Here is a 15,982-nt window from a genome sequence, read left to right on the forward strand (position 1 = left end):
AAGGTCCGGGCACATCAGTGTTCTCATTAGTGTTGAGACCTACCCTGGGACTACTCCTGACAGGCTGCAGAAAGGGGTTACCTGTATGGTGTGAGCAATACCCTGCAGGTTTGTGTCAGACCTAAAAAGCAGTCTCAGGCCCATGTTACTTACTAAGGTAGATGCAATCAGTGTGATCTAAACTGTCGTGATGAGTGACTCATCGGCCAGAAGATGACACCAGTCCTCACCGAACACCACCTGGTCCTTCCCTCTCAGCAAGCAAGGGCTGAGCCCCAGCAGCTGTCCCGGCACCACCGTGCACCTCCCATGAGACCTGCTCTTCCTTACTGCGTCTGTTGGAAAGCTGCAATGGATTTGGGAAGCACTGAGATAAAGTCGTGGCAGAAGGACCCACCGAGGGCCTTCAGACCCTTCATGGTTTCTTCAGAGTTTCCCCAAGCCCCAGGTAACTGTGAGGAGAGAGGAGCTATGCAGGAGGAGGAGGATCACCTCATGCCTGCTCTGCTTCGTGCGTGGTTCCCTGAGCATCCCCACACACACTGCTCTTGGGGACGGGCTGGACCTGCCCTTGGTGTGAGCCAGGGTGTCCGTTCCTCTCTGCTTGACCTGTAAACAGAGACAAAAGTGAGCTCAAGGGCCAAAGGGTGGTGCTTCTTTAGTGTGAGGGCAGCCAGATTTACATACTGAATTTCTGTGTTAAAACAATTCAGGCAACAGTATGGGGGAAGACCTAGAGAGCTCATGCTCTACAAAAACCCAGGGGAGCCTCTTCTTATGTGCATACCTTATATTGTAATGTATGAAATATTGTAGCTAATGAGTCCCATTTACCTGAGATGTTAATACATCCACATCCTGTACCACTTTTATCTTTTGACATTTTAGTTTTTTTTTGTTTTTTTTTTTTGCAAGTGGTAATTTTCTTGAGTATATTATCGTGAATTCATTTAAACACCTAAAAGCTTAGCTATAGTCTAATTGTGACATAGATATTGGTAATATGAAATCTGCTTTTGCAATGCAAATGCCTGTCTATTAGCAGAATCTTGTAAATTTGATTTTGAGTTGGGAGCAGCAGCTGTTTATTCAGTTCGCAGGTTTCTTGTGGTTTGTGGTTTCTTGTGGTTTAAACATTTGCAGGGTGTAGACACTAACGAGAGCACTGAATTGTTTATGGTGATCTTTGAAGCAGCATTGCAGATTTGTTATGAATTTTTGCCAGGCCAGCAGAAATGTATTAGTCTCTCCTTATGCAAAGTCCCACGTGCAGAGTAACCTCATTAATCCAACTCTTTGGGACCATGCCACCATACAGGTTAGCGAAAACTTACCCTGCTACCATGTGGCAGTTGGTCACATCCTTTCTTCACATCTGTTATTTGGAGGATTGTCTCTTTCCCAAAATAGTGCACTTAGGCATAAATAAAAACAAAAAGAAAACTTATTTTATATCTCCTGCAACAAAAGCCAACGTAAGAACAATGGACAAGGCATCAGGTTAGCAGTCATCTCGGTGGCTTGTGAACTAGCTCTCTAGTGCTGGGTCTGCACTGGGAGTGCATGAATGGGCTCTCCTAGTTGGAAACCCATCTCTTACAGCAACACTCTCTTACCAGAAACTGTGAAGTAGAGCTCCTTTCACCATTTATTTATTTATTTTTTTAACTTTTGCAGGTACTTCCACACAAGTTCTATCACTTCATGTTTTCCACTTCAGTACTCTGCAAAATGTATTTCCAGGAGCCTGGTCAGTTCATGCTGGTTTGTATGAGCTACAGGGCAAATGGGCTGTTTCTCCCAAACTCAGAGACCACGTGACCACATTTCTCCTAATAACACCTAGCTTAATAAATACTAGTTGCAGAGTGGTCCACTAGATTGCTATCACCTCTTTAGGGAAAGAGATGAATTTAATTGAAGTAGGCTGGGCAAATCTCTGAAGAGATACACTTGTAGAAACAATATAAAACCATGGAGGAATAGGAAAATTAATCTCACAGTCCTTTCCCCCTAATTGTTCTTCATGATATATCATATTCCTTACGTAGATGGCAAAAGGGAGCCCTCTAGGGTAAGTATTATGTAGTAAGACCTCCGTATTCAAGGTGCTTTGCAGCTGGTTTCATTTTGTATTTCAGCAGCAAGGAAGGTTCATGAAATACGGTGACTTACATTGCAACTTCTACCTCAAAGAAAACCTACACTGCTGCTCACCCAAGCCCCGGAGACCTTGTGAGCAGAAAGATCTCTGTATCTATGCCCTGCCTCTCTGAGCATCTATCAAAGATTAGATGGAAGGGCTGGAGGGCCTGCGTAATAGTTCAGACTGGCCATTCTCAGGCTCCCCAAAATAGGGTGTGAATGGTTGAATGGAGGCCACCCCTCTTACCAAAGTCCCATGCTGGCCTTCACATTTTTGCACTCCTATGGATGTTTCACAGCTGCCGAAGCCTCACATTAATGTACTGCCTCTCCTTGTCCCAGTGTTATCCATCATCGCACCGCTGCTCCCACTCTCCATTGCTTATGCACTGTCAGTACTGCCAGCCAGCGTGTCCTATCTGTCTACTTTTTCTGTAATTATCACATCTTTCCCTCCCACTGCTCTCAGACTGCTTCAGCAAGCAATCAGACCCGTCCTGCTCCGCTCATACACACTGCAGCAGGGCGAGGAGCACGGAAGGGCAGGAAGAGGAGAGCAGCGCCGTGTGGGGCAGAGATGAGGCAGGAAAAGGGACAGCTGGAAGGAGTAGGATTGTTTGTGATCTTTAAAAACATGAGGAGGTCTTCATACCTAGCAAGGTCAGTGGCTTCTGTGGTCTGTTTTATGCAGTGTCCTTTCCTTGCTATTGACTGAATGCAAGACCCCGTCCAGCCATGGCTTGGAGGCACCGTGTCCGCCGTGCCCCGTGGCCTCATGCTGTTTTCTCAGTAAGGATTTACCGTCATTTCAGGTCTAATGACACTCTCGGTCCTTCCTGCTGTTTTGCTGAAGCACACGGCTGTAGCTCAGGTAAATTACAGGCCTGCAGCAGAAATGACTGGGTGTAACCGCCTGGCCTGCGTTGAAAGGTTGACAGACCCTGGGACTGTGGAGCCTCTTCCTGAGCCTGAGAAACTATGAATTGGATTGTGAAGCCTGCGGCTTCACAGAGTACTACAAAGGCTTCATTTTTTTTTCAGTCCCTTTTGTTTACCACCCCAATGGCAGTGTTTTTACTGGCTCTGGCAGTTGCATAGCTAAAGGATCATACGACTATATATTTTCTGGTCTTTCCTTCTAATCCAGAAATACCACAGGCAGTAAGAAATTCTTGTCCAGGAATTCCTGTCAGTGAGAAAGTGTAAAGCATTTTCATTTTTAATGGGATTTCGTGTTTCTTCTTTTTCAATTCTTATGCTGAAGAAATAGAAACAAGCAATTTTGCCTTGGGCAACAACCTGTGGTTGTTTCCTCTGCCATGCGTAGCAGCTCAGCCTTGTGGTTCCACTGGGACTGTGTTTTTTGTACAGCTTCTGACTTCGGGCAATGAAATATGAGGTGAGAGAGTAAAGCTGTTTGTTTGGGTGAGAAAGGCACAAAAACTGATGCTTTGCTGTGCCTGTCAATATTGGGCTAGAACAAGGGTAGCAACATCAAAATTCATTTCTGTTTCTTTCCTAATCAGGTGCCGTGGCAGTGGCAGGGATACAGTTACATCAAAACTTCCTTTCACACTTCACTACTGGCCTGGATTTTGATTTTAGATTTTTTAATTCCTCTACCCTACAAGGTTCATCCAGTTTTGAATTGGCCTCATTTGGGTCAATTTCTATAATAATGAGCCCCTCTGCTGTCTGCTGGGCTGTCTGATGAGTGCTGTGGGCTAAGTTCGTTATGCTCTGCTCTCTGCAAGGATGCTTTTTTCTCCCTGCCCAGACTATGCCTTATCATTTCTTGCATCTGACTGAATTTCTAAGGCGCATCCTGGTGGCTGTGTAATCACAGAGGTGCTCCAGTGTGGGAACCTGGCTCATGGGAGCACTCTGCTTGGCGCAGCTCATGGTGAACTCCAACTGGATGAGAAAGCAAAGGGAGCACTCACCAGCAGGGCAAAAGGTTTGCAAGAGCTATCTGGTGTGCTGCCATCACCTTCCCCTGATAGGCACAGCCTGTCTCCATCAGAGAGGCATGAAGGCTGTGTCTTGAGTCATCTTGAGTTAGCATCTGTCTTCCAAATACTGTCCTGCTTCTAGTCCAAACCTAGTTAGTGCACCAAGTGTATTCAATACCCAATAAGTAGCACCAGAGTTTGGCTGTCAGAGATGCTGATTGCAAAAGGCTTCACCTGGTAAAGAATTGCTCAGTTAGTTCACTAGCTGTTTTGAAGTAACAGAGAATAGTGAAAGATCAAATGTGGGGCATAGGTTGCCTCCTCTGGAGTGACAAATTAGAGTCTAAAAGGCAGCACACAGTGTGTTACGTGATGTTTCCAGCCAGAGTCCTGGGTCTCTCAGCTAACAAGTGGAAGCGTCATGGGCTTTACCGCAGCAGAAGAGAAGGGGTGGAAACTCCAGGAGCTCCCTCAGGACAGCGTTTCTGTTGCCTCTTGAACATGGGAGACTCAGCTCCCACGTGGAGGGACAGCTCCTAATGCCTCACTAGGTAGCAATGATGTCTCCTCTTCATCTGTGTCATCCGCTATATTACAGAGATTGGCTACCCAGATGCTCATACAGATGCTGTAGCTCCAGAGCATTTACAAGAGGCAAAGAGTGACTTAACAGCTTCAATTAGCTTCTAGAAAAGATTGCACAGTGCTTAAGGTATGCCAAAAAGGCAGTGTGTGACTCCTCTGACAAAGCAATGCTGCAGCTCCTTGTGATGCTTTAGCCTCCTGCAGTGCCAGATGTAGCTAGTGTTTTACTATTTCTTTCTTCAAATAGCAGTGCTCAGGGGGGATAAACTTTACTTAACCTAATTAATTTTAATCACAGCTTTCAAATCTCATACTGTGCAAAGAATTACAAATTGGAATACATTAATAGAACCCATGGTTTATGCTGCAAGCTAATCGGAAAGTGTGCATTTACATTTTCTGCATGAGTTTGCAATTACCATTAAAATAAAATTCAGTTATGTCCTTTTAAATTACTAAAATGTGAAGAACAGATTGAGCTGGTCCCATTTGTTGTAGAAAATGACTTGAAAATGGCCTACATTTCAAAGAATTAAATGATTCTTCCTGAATAAGAGGTTTTAGAAAATGACTTCCAGTTGTCTAGAGTTAAGGTGCTTCCAGGCATTCTGGTTTAAACAATCTTTCTTTTACAATAATGGATTGCTTAATGTTTCCTACCTGCTTCGGTACGGATTTGTGGAAGGAACAAGGAGGGTTCTCTCACAAAGTCAGCAACGACTAACAACCTTTAGGTGTAAGCTGGAGAAATAACAACTCAAATGCCCACGTCCAAAACCCAACGCTGAGCACTGAGAAGCAGTTCAGAAAATTTACTTCCCAATGGAGGGGTTTCTCATCTGACGAATGTGGGGAGGAATATGCCCAAATCCTACAGCCCAGCAGCTTTGGGGTTTCATTATGAACACAAAACTCCCCAAGGTGTACCATAATTTTGGTAGGGCCAGGTTGAAAATTTTATACATACCCAATGATTTGGAAGCCTGTGTCTCATTTAAAATTGGCAATGGTATACATAGGAAAGGTTAATCCCCTCAGCCAGTGGTGGTGACCTGAGCCCATTCCCCAGCACCTGGCTGTGGGATTTTTGGGCCACTCTTTTGCAAAGTCCACTTTTGTAACTATGTGATTATACAGGAAGGTTAGGTGCCAAATTTCTGTGGCCTGTGTCACCTTGAGTCCAAGGGCTTCAATTTTGGGATGCCAGTGACTACAGAAGGAGTCAAAAAAGAAGTGGTCTTGGCCTTGCTCACCCATGCCAAAAACAGCAGATTTTTTTTTTTTTTTTTACAGGACTGTGATGCCACATCAAAATGATGTGGCTGACTATCTCCTATTCTCAAAAGCACTTTTGAACTTTTAGGAAACCAAGTCCCATTCACTTCAGTGGAACCCAGGTTTCAAGGAGCCAAGAACCCCCCCCGAGCATGCAACTCAGACACCTTATTCATTTGGCTCTTTTGAAAAAAATGTTACTTCAGTGGAAACAACCTCATTTTGAAGAAAAGTTGAATTGCTCCCAAAAGGATCATTGTCTTCAGGAATGTAGTCTATGTTACAGTGTGACAGGGCCCCAAACAGTTTTTAATATAAAGTTTGGCATTGTATTATAATGACAGTGTTCAAGATGGTACAGTAGTGTTTGTATTTGTTTTTCAGCACAATCCCCTGCAACTTATTTATGTGTTTTTTTTAAATTCAAAATCATGCAATGCAAGTGGTGCAAAAATAAAGAGGAAAACCACAGTCTCATAGTTCTTTGTACAGACACAGAAACAGCTTACTCCTTTGTATAGCTAAAAGGTCAAAATGCATTGCTTTTGGGAAAACATAAGCAGATGTATATATTATAGATGATAACCTTTAGCTAAGTTGTAAGCCTAGTGCTTATTAAATAATTGATAGTACATCAGAGCTTCATGAAAGCCATGTTTTACATGCTGAGTTTGAATAAAATGCCTTGTGATAATGATTTTTGTAAAACATAATATGAAGTACAAATATTGACTCAGAGACCAGAGGATGAAACATTCCTTTTTTATTAAACAGGTTATTACATTTAAAATTACACTGAACCTCACTGAAAACTCTGGAAGATGAAAATTAACTATGTTATCACTCTGAAATATCACTTCAAACTTGTATTTGCATCAGAAAGCATGTTGAGGGTTTCTTCTCTTTAAAAATGCAGCTGAAATGCTGTGTGGAGTGCTCATAACCACAGAACGATATAAGTAGCTTTAAAGGAAATGATGAGCTGATTCTTGACTGATGTAAATCACCAGAGCTCTGCTAGAGTAAGTGGAAATCTACTCAATGGACAATTTTAATTTTAAATAAGATACAGACTGCAGATCCACCAAAATACGTCTCCACGCACTTCCTTTAATCTGCAGTGAGAAGAGGAAAATTCACTTCTACACCCCTGTGGTGCCTGTAGGTGAGATCTGTGGGATCACATGCCCATGCGGCAGAAGGAAATGCACAAACACACCTTGTCTTCCTTTCCGTCACACTCAGGTAAACTCAGAGAGGTTGCACTGCTGCAGAACAGGCAGAGGGAGCGTGTAGCTACACCCAGAGCTGCCTTGTCCCAGGGCTGTCTGCATCTTTTATGCCAGGTAGGAGGATGAGAGCAGTGCGAATGCCCCTCTCCTGCCTCCAGCTGAGCATTGCCTGCTGCTGGAGCAGAAGCTGGGCTCTGTTTCTGAGTCATTTCAGAGTTGAAGGTAAGAAACCAGTATGGTTTGGGGCCATGGTGGTAATGAATCCTTAAAGTACACATTGGGAATTACCCAGGGCAGTCACTACCTGAGCAGAAGAGCGCTGAACTTGCCCTCCTTTTGTCTGCTAGCAGCTGAAAATACTGCGAGCATCCCGTGGCTGCTTGACTGATTTCAAATGCTGGTTTGGTAATTCATCTGGGATTTTTATGTACTGATATTGTTTTTTAATACGGAAAATACTAAAGTAGAAGTAGCATCCAAGCTTTTTTTTTTTTTTTTTTTTTTTTTTTTTTTTTAAGGCTAGTTTCTGATACTTCTAGTTTTACTGGTTGCTAACTGCCATAATCCAACCTCTCCGCGGCTGAGCCTGTCCAGCTCTCATCCAGGTCAGCTGTGGTTTTACGTAGGCTCTTTGCAATACCTGGAAACCTCAGCCTCTACCCAAGTTGACATCTTCTTTGCTCTTAAATTATTAACTTTGTCTAATTTCAGGCATGAAACCACTTTGCACCCATTAGAGCAGCTCCACATCGAATAAGACTACGCATGATGCTCCTCACAAATTCATATGAAAATGAGGAAACCACTGCAATTCCCAGTTCTAAGCCATAAAACAGTTTTCAGCACCAACAGCTGATGACTTAACATGGTTTAATTAGCTTCAGAGCATTTCCAGGCCATTGTGTTGAAATGAAATGTGTGCACAACTTAAGGCTCGCTCATTGACAATCAAAATTTTTAACTTGCCAGGCCTGGGGAGTTTTCTCTGCAGAGCAGAGCTGCTTCTTCAAAAGCAGTGACGTTCCTCTGGAGGCTAGGGAAAAAAAAGCCACATTTTTGCATAATGACAGCTTTCAGTACTACAAAATTCACAGCTCTGTGAGAAATTACAAAACAAAAAGTCTTAGTACGAAGTCCTCACTGCACTGACATGTGAATGCTAGAGAAAATTGCCTTGCTCCAAAAGTCCATGAGGGCTGTTTGGCACCGTTTTTCTCTTGCCTGGCCTTTATTCAGGTTCTTGTCGCAGTTACGGAGAGGAGCACCATGGTCCAAAGGGCTCCGTGAGCAATCCAGCTCAAATCCCAGCTCCTCCTGCTGCTCAGCCCTCCTTTGGCAGAAGTTTATCTCAGCTCCTGGAAACCCAGGCCTCGTCTCTCCACCTCTGAGCTGCAAACTGCTGCAAAGCTCCTTCTACCCAACCAATATACAAATATACAGGCTCGTGGAAACCTTGAGAACCTGAGTGCTGACAGCAGGTAGACAAAACAAATAGGTTTTGACCTATTTTGGTCAAAGGTTTGACAATCTCGAACTTGTTAACATAATCTCAACATTTTTGACAATTTACTTATTCTTGCTTGCCTGCTTTAAGTTCACAACACAGATAAAATGAAGAAAAAAGAAATGCACATGCCATAAGACCATTGAAGCACGCTGATAGGATCAAAACGATAGCCTAGATATTAAAAACGTCAGCTCTGTGTGTGCCAAGCCACTTGGGAACTTGATAGTCCATCTCTTCTTCTGACCTTCGTAGTAAATGTTCTTCTCCTCCATGTGCTGCAAAAGCCTTTTAGTTGTTTCAAACTTAAACTCTCAGGCCTTAGCATTAGCTCAGCTCTTGCTCTCCCTCTGCTGAATAGGAGGAGCATTCTAGCATAACCATTTATATAAGAAGTGATTTTTAACAGTGAAAAATTTAAAAAGAAAAATGTGAAAAAATATATTTTGCACAATATCAAAAAATCTAGTCTGCAAGCTTTCAGGTGACACATATGATCCATTCATACCCAGGATGGAGGTTACAGCATGACATGATTTAGCCTCTACTGGCAGTCTCAGTATTTATTTTTCCATTTTTTTTGGTGGTTTCTTGCAGATCCAGCCCTATGGCTGCATAAATGCCCAGTCTTACCTACTGCAAAGCTGACACAGAAAAATTGCAGAAAAACTGCATGTATTCATTACCACTCTCATGGTGAAAACATACTGCTTTTCTCCACTAGTATGCAAAATAAAGAGCAGAATAACACATTTTTCTATTTCATCTCACTTTAATTTAGAGGAAAATCTGTGCGTAGAATGCATTTATTTCTATATCAGTATCTGTGTATGTATAAAAATCGTATATTTAGCAAAATCAGGAAATAAGCTCAATAATTAGTTTAGAACACTTCCATGCACATGCCCAGTCTTGCTATGGAGATGACAAGGAGAGGATGACTACACAAGATCTCTGAACTTGCCTAAATTTCAATAATGAGAGAAATGGAAAAAAAAAAAAAAAAAAAAAAAAAATGGCCAGGCACGAAGAAGCCACTGGTCAAAAAAACAAGACCAATCATTTCAATGGGCATAATTTAGGGTAGTGGTGACCCACGTGTCACGCATGTCCCTCCAGCTGGGGACTGGTGTTGGTGGGCTCCCTGGCTGGGGCTGGGGCTGAGTGAGAGCCCCAGCAGGGTACGGCCTCCCTGAGCTGGGCAGGTTCACAAGTTTCTGCGGGGTGCACCGAGGTGTCTCCCCCACAAAGATGACAAATCAGATCTTCAGTAAAACAGCAGTGGTACATGGAGAGCAAATACAGAACAAGATGCCTTTTTTGTGCTGTGATGGCTTTTGGTTTTGCTCTTAGCTGCATTTATTGGATTGGAAATTCTGCCTTTTTTTTTTTTTTTTTTTTTTTTTAAGTTAAAGAGAGTTTGGCTGGTTTCTCAAGCCAAATAGGCTCCAGCTCTCTCAAAATGATGGGACCCCAGGGAGCCAAGAGCAACTGAGCTTAGTCAGGAGACTAGCAGAATTTACTCTTCTGTAGAGCTTTAGAGGTTTTCTCTAGATACCATGTGAAACAGGTATTTATTTTTCCTTTGCTCTTTCAGTGGTGTCACAAGAAAGTAATGTATTTTATTTATAGATTTGCAGTCAGTGCTGGATTTCATAAAAGGAAGATGAACTTGCATTTCCTGTGTTCTAAATAACAGAAAGAAAAAGAACTTGTTGAGAAATTCTTTCTTCATATGTGCATTACATGTGGAGACACAGCTTTAGGCACATTCTTCAATAATTGCACAGGATTTAAATGTAACAAAGTGCAATCACTTGTAAGGAGGATCCTGAAGTATATAACATAAATACACCTCTGACAACTTCTTATTTCAACAAAAATTTATATCATAATTTTCAATGGTTTTGCAGATTTTTTTAGCAAGTAACAATTTTTTTGGTTTCGAATAGTTTGTTCTTGAATTATAAAGCTCCTTCAGGCATTTCCAGAAAGTTGTCTCTTAAGATTGTTTTATTTCATCAATAGTTATGATTCTGAGCAAGATTAAGCAGAGTCAGTTTGTAGCAAGCCCCCAAACCACGGTCTTTTATTAAGACCTTTTTATGTAGGAGACATATCTCATGTTGATATGTAATTTCTTCACCCTGCTACGTCTCCAGGAGATGTATTCATTCATTCATTGCTATCCCACTTCGGCAACAACAGTCAACCTGGTTTGCAAGTAGTTGATGAACTTCTATTCGTATCTGTCTAATCAACCTAGAAAAGAGCAGTGGAAAAAAAGTGCCCCCAGTCCTTGCTGGCTTAAAGGATCTACTCTCCAGCAAAGCTAGATGTAGGAATCCTGCCCCAGATTGTGCTGCAGCTCTTTCATCAGGAACAGAATCGCTGGAGTCCACTAGTGAAACTCTTTGATGAACAGGCAGGAGGCTTGAACTTTACCCCCCCCTGTTGGGTACTGATCTTTTAGAAGCCCATATGCACTCCCTGTCTCTGTTGCCCTGTAACCATGCTTGTCAGCTTTTTGGAAAGCTATTCAGGCAAGAACCACTCTGCAAGCATTACATATCACTGATAAGAGTAGGCCCGATGACCACATTCATATCTTTTTCCCCTAAAGGGTTCCCATGGGACCAGTCCCCCCCCCACACCCCCCGAGACTGTCCTGCAGCCTCTTGCTGCTGTTTTATCCTTATGAAGCGTTGTGAGATGGGCTCCAGTCACTGGGTTGTCATTACAGACCTGTGCGACTAAATAACAAATGGAAATCCAGTCATTACTGTAAATTTTCTTATTACTGATGCCCTATACATTGCCAAATAAGCTTTTGCCTTCTGGTTGCCACACTGACGTTTTGACGAGATGCTGCTGCTTGTGAGACCAGATGACAGTGCTAATGACCCATGTCCTTGTTCTCTGCTTCCCTCGCTTATGCCTCTTGCTTCTCCACACTCAATTAAGGAAGGGAATTGAGGTTAATATTCCTGTCTCTGAAATTAAATCTATCCTTGCCCCACAGTGCAATTAATGAAAACAATTTGGATACAGAGCCTTTCATCTCTAGGTCACTGGTTATTTAGTAGGGGTTGGTGATGACTCATGCCATTAATTTGTCTGCTGGGTGGCAAACACCGAGCAAATCGGTGACATTAGCCTAGATTAAAGACGTTCACCTTGCAAAACCACTGCCACAGCTTCGCATCCCCGCTGCTCTTTGAGGTGGAGTTGTGGTGGCTGCAAGACGTCTCGTACCGCAGTTCCTCCTGCAGCCCGCCTGGAGATGCGCTGAGGGCACACGTGGCTTTTGCTGCTCGTGGTACTCCTACTGCCAGCGACGATTAGAAAACACTGCCTCTTGTATCTCAAACCATAAACTGTGCTCAAAATAACAGGTCAAGCTATGCTATGCACTCTTAAAGTGAAAACTGCAGGTCAATTTTATGTTTGGCTATTTCGAGGCCCAGAACACATTCAGCATCACAAACACAATGTTTGGGTCAAAATGGGTATATGTATCATCTCTGGTTTTATTCATTGGCAGATGGGGAATTTTGGGGTATTCCCAAATGCTAAGTTCAGACATCTGAGAGTAATCTCTCCCAGATCCATCTGTACAGTCGATAGTGAGGCTGAGGTGCAAGGCAGAGCACTCTTTGTTCTGCATCATTCACTTCAAGAGCCTAAATCAGGCTCATAATTTGAATTGCTGCCTTGCCAGGAAAGCAAGTGGGAGCTTGTGTCTTGGTGAATAGTCCCAGCACCCCTCCATCCAAGGCTCATCTCTTCAAAAAGAGGTCAACATGGGAAGAATAGTCATATAGTGAGTACAGATAGCATCAACCCTCTGTAACCCTGATCCTTGTGGAGCATGCTGCACATCTTCAAGCTTCGTATAGGCGCTGCTGTCCTAGATACACTGCAGCAGGCTTTACAACCCTGTCAAGTACATACGACTCTTGAAATGAAAGAGAAACTTGTAGATTTCTTTCCTTGTCTCTTCAGAACAAAACAAAAAAGATCCCCAGAATCACAGATTGTTTTTAATGATGTTGTAAAATTTTGTATTTTGCTGTGCCTGAAAGCAAGCAGAGCCAGCATTAGTGCATTATCATCACTCACACTGTAATGATTAGGTCTGAGCAGATACCAGGGGGCACATTAGTCCAAGTAAACGCCAGACATAGGATCATAAAGGTTCAGGAGAGCTCAAAGTGCTTAGTGTTCATCATCTGATTCTTAAGGGATTTGTACCAACGCCAAGTTCAGAAGTGAACAGCATAGCCTGTGATGCACTGTCGTACTGTACAGCAGTATTTTTATGCAACTAACCACAGCGACACTGATGCTGCATTCAGCTTCTGACGTGCCTTGGGATGCAGCCACTTCTCCGAGTGCGCTCAGCTGGGCAGCAGGTCAGACCATGGAGCTGGTAGCAATGAGATTTGAGAGATCAGTTGTGATGATCTTGCAAAAATATTCACCACGCAGAGCGCTGCTGTGGTGGCTTGAGCACAGATGAATAAATGCCTCGCCTGAGCACCTCCGCACTTCAGGCAGATTTCGGAGCTACTGCATGCTTGTCCATTACGCAGCAGGAGGGAGTACAGCATAATCACTCAGCACTTCTAAGCACCTCTTAAAACATTCAGCTCATTCAGTCATCCTGCAAAGTAAAAGGCTCTCAGGAGTTGGCAACGCTGGCTGAGGGAAGGCTACGGTGGGTAATTTTATACTATGCTGCCAGCATAGAGATCTCTGCTGTTTTGTTTAACAAGTGATCTACACCTCAGATTTCTTAAATGATTATATATATATATATATATATATATATATATATATATCTTTAATTCTAATATATATTTCTGAGGAGGGTAAGGGGGATAACCAATTGTGAAAAAAACCCACCTGTCTCTTGGTGCAAGAAGCTAATTCAAGGCAAGGAACCTTAAGCAGCAAGTTCCTTATCAGTATAATTATCACTATAAACCATTCATAAGAAACTCTTCCCATTGCAGATACGGCTGCTGTGAGGTTAGTGAGACTTTCCTGCAAACATAGAGAAATAAGAAATACGGAAGATCACACACTCTCCTTCTCCTGCATGCGCTGCTACGGATCAAGGACTGTGCTGTCTTGGGGGTCTGCTTTTTGCTGAAGAGCCTTGCAAACAGCAGGCAGCCGTGATGCTGTCTGTAGCCATGGCAGCGACAGGTTCTCAGCCCCTCAAGGTTTGTTGAAAAGTGACCGCCTCCCACCAACCAACTGCCTGTGTCCAACCAACACAGTTGGAAAAACCTAATTTTTAGGAACGTCATCCTGCTGCAGGTGTGAGGACAGTACCTCATTTTCTTCCCTGCTCAGACATCTGGATTAACATGCCCAACTGACTGCAAATTCATTTTTCTCATTGGCATTCTTTCCCTTTCTTGCAAATTTTTGAGATTTTGGCATTTTGACTGAGACTTTGCAGACTCGCTTCTTGTGAACCTGATATTCTGCTTGCCCCCCAGCAACTTCAATGACCAGACCAGAAGTAATCACTTGGGCAAATGAAGACACAGTGATGCTTAAAACCTTGTAAATATGTAAATGTCTGCTGTTAGACTCTGACACTGTCTCTTACTGATGGTAATCTGAAAATGACTCACTTCACTGTTACAAAACTAGTTTCCAAATAAATCAAGTACAGACTACGGTTTTCTAGACTCATTTTCATTTGCAATTAGATTTTATTGCATTCTTTAGTAACTATCTAGCCTCTGTATGTGGGTCTTGCTGGCAGGGACTAAATTTGTGGGAGCTGAAAAGAACACAGAAAGGTGTAATTGGTTATGTCAGCTAGCTATTCTTCTACCTCAGAGCCTAAACGTCAGGGAAGAAGAAAATCCCCCAAATATGAGCTCTTAGACAATTAAAAACCAAATTTGATTCTCAATGTTCACCCTCCTTTGCACCTTTCATGATTTGTCACAATAATAGGTTTATATTGAGATTAAGTTCTTAGCCTGAGGTTCTGCTCCAGAAGTAGCTAGATAAACAGGCCAGACTTTTTCTGCCCCTCCACCTTGCTCAGGTCACTGAGCTGGCAACAAGAAGCTGTTGCTGCTGGTAGTGCTCACAAGAGTACACACCACTGGCTCCATCCACCGTGAGCAAGGAATGGCCTCTTTGGCTGTGTCTGAGCAGAGCCAGCGAAAGCTGAGGGTTTGCCCAGGTAGTGCAGGCCCTAAAACATCAGAATTGCAACAGTCGAGACTGAAAACTCAGCTTGACCTATAGCACTTTTCTGGGGGATCAACTCAGCTCCCCAGGAGTGTTTGTAAGGCTTTTTACCCTTTCCTTTCAGTCCTGGGAAGTCAGACCACTCAGGAGAGCAACCATGAAGTAAAACCAGGGCCTCCATTGTGCCACTTCTTGTTTCCCCATGCTGCTCCTTTGTCAGTGCTCTTGGAGCAGGACGCATGCCAGGGCTACAGGTGTATTTCCCTGATCGAGAGGCAAGACACAGTATGCTGGGGATCCTGGCCTATTTTTTTTTTTTTTTGGTAAGTCTAAACAAAAATCCCAACTCCCTCCTCAGCCATCTTTTGGTACACAGTGCTTTCGATGAGCATGAGCAGACTGTCCCAATCCTCAAATTTTGCTACAGATTCAGTGTCTCCCAGCATTCACAGACACCTGGAGAAATTTCTAAACCCCCCTTACAAAAATTACGAGCCCTCCTCTCCCCACATGCAGCTATTGTGCTTCACTCATTTAAAGCACAGCTGCAGTGATCAAAATGGCTCCCTGCACTGCCTCTGTCTTAGGTCCTATCTGCGCACTGGAGTGACAAATATTTTGTGCCTGGCAGCCCCACAGAGCCCAGGCTGAGCTCAGAGGACAAGCTAAATTAGCTTCACCTCCTACCTCCCAAACCATTCTCAGCTATGCTCTAGCCCCGCTGCTGCTGGTGATGTAAGAAACTTTAATAAGAGTCTGATTTGCACGTACCAGGTTTAACTTTTGGGAGGCAGCTGTCCAAGGAGCCCTCCGGCGACTGGCAAAGGCAGAGGCCTCTGGAGCCTTGTGAGAACAAAGACACCCGCAGCATCCCTTCTGCAGTGGTGGCTGGGTGAATACAGACGTTCTCACATCACGGGACAATGCAGTCCCTCCCTTAGGCTGATGTTTGCCCGTTTTCTGAATGGAATCTGAGTAGTCCTAAAGGCATATGGGGTTGGCACCAGTTATGCTGCAAAAAGGGCTCAGTGCAAACTATACTTGATAGGATTTGTTTTTCCTGG

At 43.4% G+C, this 15,982-nt stretch overlaps 1 long non-coding RNA gene across 1 annotated transcript; it reads left to right on the plus strand.

The window, feature by feature from the left end:
• Positions 1-2,410: 2,410 nt before the first annotated feature.
• On the plus strand, positions 2,411-6,589 carry LOC121068336. Its single transcript, XR_005818812.1, has 4 exons — positions 2,411-2,805; positions 2,958-3,016; positions 3,410-3,544; positions 3,672-6,589. It is a non-coding gene; the product is annotated as an uncharacterized LOC121068336 (long non-coding RNA).
• Positions 6,590-15,982: the final 9,393 nt, after the last annotated feature.

This window comes from Cygnus olor, chromosome 3 (assembly GCF_009769625.2).
Source record: "Cygnus olor isolate bCygOlo1 chromosome 3, bCygOlo1.pri.v2, whole genome shotgun sequence".
Taxonomy (NCBI): domain Eukaryota; kingdom Metazoa; phylum Chordata; class Aves; order Anseriformes; family Anatidae; genus Cygnus; species Cygnus olor.